This window comes from Triticum dicoccoides, chromosome 7A, assembly GCF_002162155.2.
Source record: "Triticum dicoccoides isolate Atlit2015 ecotype Zavitan chromosome 7A, WEW_v2.0, whole genome shotgun sequence".
Classification (NCBI taxonomy): domain Eukaryota; kingdom Viridiplantae; phylum Streptophyta; class Magnoliopsida; order Poales; family Poaceae; genus Triticum; species Triticum dicoccoides.
Window position 1 is genome coordinate 493,489,352 of NC_041392.1, and position 6,786 is coordinate 493,496,137.

Consider the following 6,786-nt stretch of genomic DNA (forward strand, 5'->3'; position numbering starts at 1 on the left):
TAATGTCTCAGTACGTAAGTCGTTCGTTCGTTTCGTTCGTTCCCACCCTTCCATCGATCTCTCCTCCACCAGGCGATCTCCTTCCCACCAATTTTTTTCGTCCCTCCGAAAACCAGGACCGGTTTTAATTCATGCATCACCAGAACCAAACCAACCCTTCCATCCTTCCATCGATCCCACTCTTCCATATAAAACACCAATACTTTCATCCTTCCCTTCCATATACAAAGCCAATCCTAGGAATCTGCGGTTTTGATGGTAGGTCGTGGTACGTCGTCATTCGCTTCCATCGTTTCGCTTCGATCGTAATTCAAGTCTTTTCCGATCGAGGGAATAATCGTGTTGTAATCCCCAGTTTCCAGGTAAGGCAATTCTCTTCTAGAAATAATCCACGATCAAATCCTAACTTCCCGGTCCAATCCCACCTACCACTTCAGTTTTTTTAGCATACCAAAATTTTCTAGCCTAACAATTCCACCGGTTCTCTCCACATCCCTCCTCACCTCATGTATCCCACGACGATGTGATGACCGAGGAATAACGCAGATCTCAGGCCATCACCTGCCGACCTCTCATGTGCGGCCCGGAGGTCGACCCGTCCTGCTCCTCTTGTCCGCAGGTGCGCGTCGCCGCATGATCTGCTCCTCCAGCCTACCTCCCGCACCGAGCCAACTCTCATGCATCTCATACAGCGCGAGCTGCTCGTGGAGGCTCAGCTGTTCCTCCATGATGGCGACGTTGAGGGCTGGTGGAGGCCAATCATCATGGACGTGTCTCGCTTTGTGCAAGTCGAGGTGGTCGCCGAGGGCGCCGCGGCACTTCCAGGATCGTGATCTACCACTACGACGAAGCCATGAAGCTTCACCTCCGAGCAAAGGCCAGATGTAATACTTGCCTGTTCCCACGCACTGCTTGTTGGATTTTTTTGGCTACCTTTTGTTGCTAAGACTAGACCTAAGCATATGAGTTATGTCAAATTCAGCGCCGATCAGCAATATATGTGGACGATATGATGAAGGTCGTTGCATGCTGCAGCTAACTCTGACCTAGCAGGACACGTTAGTAATTTAGTATGCATATGTTGTCTTCCTAATGTACAAGCTGACAAGTAGTTGAATGCCATGACATGATGTTTCCTTCGTAGTCATGCAGATTTTGTAGCTTGCAAGATCCTTATCTCTATAATGTTCAAGTGAATGGATGAGAGATCAGTTTCCTAGTCAATCGGTGTTCTCTCAACAATCTGAACTAATTTGGTGATTGGTTTATTACCTTCTAGGCGAAATCACCTCACGATATTATAGAGCCAGTAAATCTGGAGCCTACAAGTTTGTTTCCTTCTTTTGCAATGCAAAGTAAAAAAACTCATTGTGTGAGGGTGAAGCTATTTTTTAGGAAAAACTAAATCTTATGAACTCTGGAAGTTAGAGCTTTATGATTTACCAAGTATGGTTATAAATAGTTCTGGAGTTGCAACAACATCCCAACTTTAACAGTACATACACTATAAGCCCTCTTATGCATGATATATTGTTATACTGATAAAATTACTATTAGAGACAAATTTCAGCTCTCATAGGATGCTGATATATTGTAACCTTTTTGGATATTTTTGGTACTTTGTTTGATGATAAAAAATGGATCGTTGTCATCTTTCGGATGAATATTTTGAAGCTGGATAAACTGGTTTTGTAGCATGCCACTAACTGCTTCTGCGCATATACATGCAATTCTATATCTATTTATTGGAAGTCACAAATAGAATATGAAGAAAAGCATGTAAAAAGGCAGTATGTTTTTAACAGGTTCTCTTCTACGCCATACTTGCTTTGGAATGTTCAGGATGAGCTTCTTTAGGTACTTTGTGGATGATGAAGCAAAATCAACGCTCTTCAGTTTTGTCGTTGTTTGATCCGGCTTGCAGTTTCTACAAATGTTGTGCCACTTAGGCTTTGGATTGCGCCTTCTTATATGTTGACCATCTCATCTTTGCGGCAAATACGCAGATATATGTTAACCATCTCATATACTCATCTGTGCATGTTTACGTATTTCTTGTCTAACGGGTTCTTTTGGTGTGTCCTTGTAGAGACAAAAAAAATAGTAGGAGGCTTTATAAACCAAAGGGGAAAAAACAAATTTATTAGCAAACTAATCAAATTCGGGCTCACATCAAGGTATTTTTTAGGGGTATTAATCCCATGTGCTAAATTCTGTGTTAGTATAGTTGAAGCCCAGGTCACATATTGATGATTCATAGTTCTCTGATTGGTCTTCTCATATTATTTGTCGTCTCCAAGCAAATTATGAGAAACCATCGGAGTTCTTGATGCTTCTATTAATTCAGAAAAAGCAAGTTATTGTTTCCCTGGAGTTACTGTATATCTGCTATGGGATCGTTAGTTCATGAGTGTTTCGACATGGCACTCTGGAACAGGAGTTCAGAATTTGCCACTGACCACACTCCGGCGGCTACATTATGGGATTTACAGGCAAGTGCCTGCTCTGTGACACCGTGCCTGCTAAGCTGATGGCCTCCTCGCAAATGTGTGCCATGTGGGTGGCAGCGACAGGAACGAGACGAGCAGGAGGGTGCCCTTCTACCCGGAGTTGCAGCTGCTCTGAGGATTCTTTAGAAGGACATGGCAGGTTCACCCACCACGCTTGTCTTCCTTCCCTGATTTTTGTTTCTCCTAATGCATTTTTATTTTATTTATGTTTCCATGTTCCTGATGTTTGATATGATAGAGAACAGGTGCATGAAGGAATGCCTCCATGGTAGTAATGCACATCTCAGACGATAACATTCTTCTATTTTTTCAATCTAAGCTTTAACACTGATCATGCATCCTGGAATAGATCTTCTCAGGGCGCCATTCATTGGAACTTGATAATAGGTACAAATTTTGTCATTGGTACGTTGCTGATAATGCAATGTGTCCCCGGCACACTCAAAAAAAAATCCATCGAGCAGCTGAAATTGTACTACTTTTCAGAGAAGTTAGTGTTGTCGGCCACTCACTCTTTGCAAAAACTTCGCCGAAGGTTTTCTTCACCATTTTGTGTCTGATAGGAGCCCTGCCCTTTATCATTACATGAGGTGGAAAGTTGTACAATCGATGGAGTTACCATTACAGAAAGAGAGAATAGAATTAAAAAACTGAACCAATTACTCATGAAATGAGTGACCTGAAGCATGAAGTTCATGATGTTAAGTGCTCATAATTGATTGGGTTGATTTTGTGTAGTTGTGATTCTGGATCAGTTATTTTTTTTCACGAATACACAAAGCTTGCGTATCTTTTCATTGATAGAAGAAGAGAAAATGAGTACAATAGAGGGTACAACGAACCGAGAGCAGGGAGAGGGATGCTCAGCCCGAACAGGAAAAAGACACAACAAAACCCACCAAGCCTAAAACTTGAGAGGCAGATCGGATGAGCACAACATCGAACATCTTCAGAGCCAACACCGGGGACACCGCAAGCAAGCAAGATGACGCCTTCGAGAAGGGAAACGGCATTGTGAGGCCGTCGCCATCCGATCCGACAAATCGGACCTAGAGTTTCCCCAGAAGCTCGAAGAGGGGCACGGTGAGAGGCCATGACAGCGCCTCCAACAAGGAAAACGACACCCACGAGTGTCACCGCTGCCAGCATCGGCAAGCCGAGCATGGATTTCGCCAAGCTTGTGTCCGTGCAATCCCATAGCCACCAGATGAGGAACTGTCCGTGCGATCCCATAGCCACCAGATGAGGAACTGAAGATGAGGAAGCCCGCCCGCCGATCGATCGCCACCTCATTAGGGGGGAAGGGGTGGGGCTGCATCTGCCGCCGAAAAAACACGAGCTTTGGAGCCGACATGGCGTGTAGGAGGATGGGGTCGGGAAGGCAGCAAGGTAGAGAGCCGACGCGGATGGGTAGGGGTGACGACCGGCGCCGTCGGCAAGCCAGGAACCGGAAGGGGAGCGCACTTCCGAGCTGCCGAGGACGGAGTAGCCAGAACACCGGCGAGCCAGAGAAGCTGGAAAGGACGCAGCAACCTAAGCACCGGGGCCAAAATCGCGCCGGTAGGACACCGGCATGCCATGGACACCAGAGAACGCAGGTCCGTGACCGTCGGGATCGGAGTGGAGCCGGCAAGGATCCACCACGAAGCTTCTACCGCTGCCAATGAAGACACCCATGACCTTACACCTGCAGATGTCGGCGCCGCGGCTCGGAGGAGACGCCGTCAGTGACGGAGAGTGGCCTGCACGGGGCAGGGCCAAGCCTCGGCCAGCCCGGCCACCTCCACCCAAGGGCCTTGCGCACGCCCCCCATGAACAGCAGCGCGAAGAAGAAGGGCTGTGCCGATGGAGGAGGCAAGGGTGGGCGGGGAGGAGCACGAAGGGCGTGCCGCGCCGCCGCGCCGGACAGGCAGGGGAGAGGGCAGCTGTTGGAGGAGGGAAGGCCGCCGTGCGCCAGATCGGATCTGGGGCGGCGGGGAAGGGGCCTCCGACGCCAGGGAGACCAAAAACCGCCCCGCCGCCGCCATCCCCAGGCACGGCGCGGGTTCCCCGGCTGGCCCTCCGGCAGCGGCGAAGCAGCGGAGGTGGTGGAGGGCGGGGCTTCCGCCGGCGGTCGAGGTTTCCCCCGTGTCGCCAGATGCGGGCGACGTGGGGATCAGTTATGTGTTTTAGTATGATCGTGTGATTGATCTTGATGTTATTCTAACTAGATGATACCCCGCACGTTGTTGCGGGAATATTTTGCAACATATTTCAATGTGACTCGTTGTATGAAACATGAATATTTGAAGTAATAATATAAAAAGCTAACAATAAAAATACATATAATTTATTGTGCTTGATTACTATATAGTTGTAAAATGTTTATTAAATGTATATAGCATAATAGAATGAAAACCCTCATGTATGTTACATGTTGAGATAAGTCTTTTTTTCATGCATGTCATGATGAAGTGGCATGCTTGCATGTTGAGAGACATATGATAGTGGGGGTGAGCCTTTTCTCATGCATGTTGTGCAATGATGTGGCATGCTTGCATGTTGAGAGAAATAGTTAGTGGGGGCTAGCTATTTAGATATAGAAGATAACAGAAGAGACGGGCACTTAGCTAGCCTAATATTTTATTTTCAAAGGAAGGAGTGTTTCTTTCTTTCAGATTTTCGTATGTTTCATATGTTCCAATCCAGTCCATGGCTGTTTTTTGTTTGTGCCGGCATATGAGGTCCAATGCATGGAAACCAATTACCGATTAATTGCTTGATTCAGCAATAGCATTGGTGCAACACGTCCAACCCCAGATGTATTTCTAAAATAACTATCAGAGCCCACGTCTGTTCGGTAGTTATACGTTTAATGTGTATATATACATACACATAAATCGTGTTTCGCCTTCCAGACCGTGAGACCGTGGGAAGAAACACAATGATGCGGTCACGTATGGATCGATGCCATCGTCGGCTCTGCCAGCTCCTAGCTACCTCCACTTGAAAGAGACACCTCCAGGCCTTCAAGCAGTTGGCTATGACATTGTGCATTCCTTGCACCAAGAATCGGCAAGGGACGCCATGGAGGTTAGAGGAGAGGTTGGGTGACGCCGTGAAGGGAAAGGGAGACGGCCGTGGAAGAAAGGTGTGAGCTGAATGTTGTGGTGTCGAGGGGAGGCGACAGTGAGAAGCCGTGGCAGGGAGATATGGCGGGTAGATGTCATGGAGGGAAGAGGAGGCCGGAGGAATGAGATGTGAGTGTGAGCCTTGTGCCATGCGGTATACCTAAGAAAGAGTGAATTGCTTTTGTAATATACGAAGAAAAATGAGCGATACTTTTTATATGGTGAAAATATCACATACTTGTTAGGGAAAAGTGACGGTTTGTTATGAAAAAAATGTCACATACTGTTTTATATAGTAAAAAAATATCAGATACCATAACAAGCCATTTCTAAAGAATAATTATCAAAAAATTGATTTTAGGTGAGCCTACAATTTATTATAATTGGGATGCAACTCACTCTACTAGAAAGCAGGGTCCACGCTTACATCTAGCAGCTAACCAATGAATATATATTATGTATTAGCTTATTTTTCTTAGTATATGCGAAAATCCCTTTTGGAGGCCGAGCTCCAATGAGGCCGGTTTTTTAAAAATTCAAAATGAATCAAAATTCATGTTTTTTTTTACATTTCAAATAATTCACAATTGTGTAAATTTTTAGGACATAATACGTTGAAATGAGGGCTGTGCAAAAAAGACAAATTTGAGCATTTTTAACACATGATACTATTCATCCTCCAAGGCCATGAATTTATCTTTTTTGTACAGATCGCATTTCAAGCTATTTCATTCTGAAATTTTACACACATACACAGAACATCCTTGTTCCTTGTACAAAAAAGGTCAGTTTTTTTTAAACTCACAAGTTTGAAATTTGAATTTTTCAAGAAAAACGGCCTCCACATAATGCACAAGTGTGTAAATTTTCAGGACAGAATACGTTGAAATCAGGGTTGTGCAAAAAAGACAAATTTGAGCCTTTTTAACACATGATACTATTCATCCAAAAAAGCCATGAATTTGTCTTTTTTGTACAGATCGCATTTCAAGCTATTTCATTCTGAAATTTTACACACATACACAAAACATCCTTGTTTACTTGTACAAAAAAAGTTCAGATTTTTTTGAAACTCACAAGTTTGAAATTTGAATTTTTCAGAAAAAAAAGGCCTCTGTGGAGGCCGAGAGCCAGAACGCCTCACTCTTTATATGTTCATTTTCGTA

The 6,786-nt window shown here is 44.9% G+C and overlaps 1 long non-coding RNA gene across 1 annotated transcript; it reads left to right on the plus strand.

Moving 5' to 3' along the window:
- Positions 1-409: 409 nt before the first annotated feature.
- LOC119328294 lies at positions 410-1,143 on the plus strand. The gene is made up of 2 exons (XR_005158909.1): positions 410-619; positions 693-1,143. It is a non-coding gene; the product is annotated as an uncharacterized LOC119328294 (long non-coding RNA).
- The last annotated feature ends 5,643 nt before the right edge of the window (positions 1,144-6,786 follow it).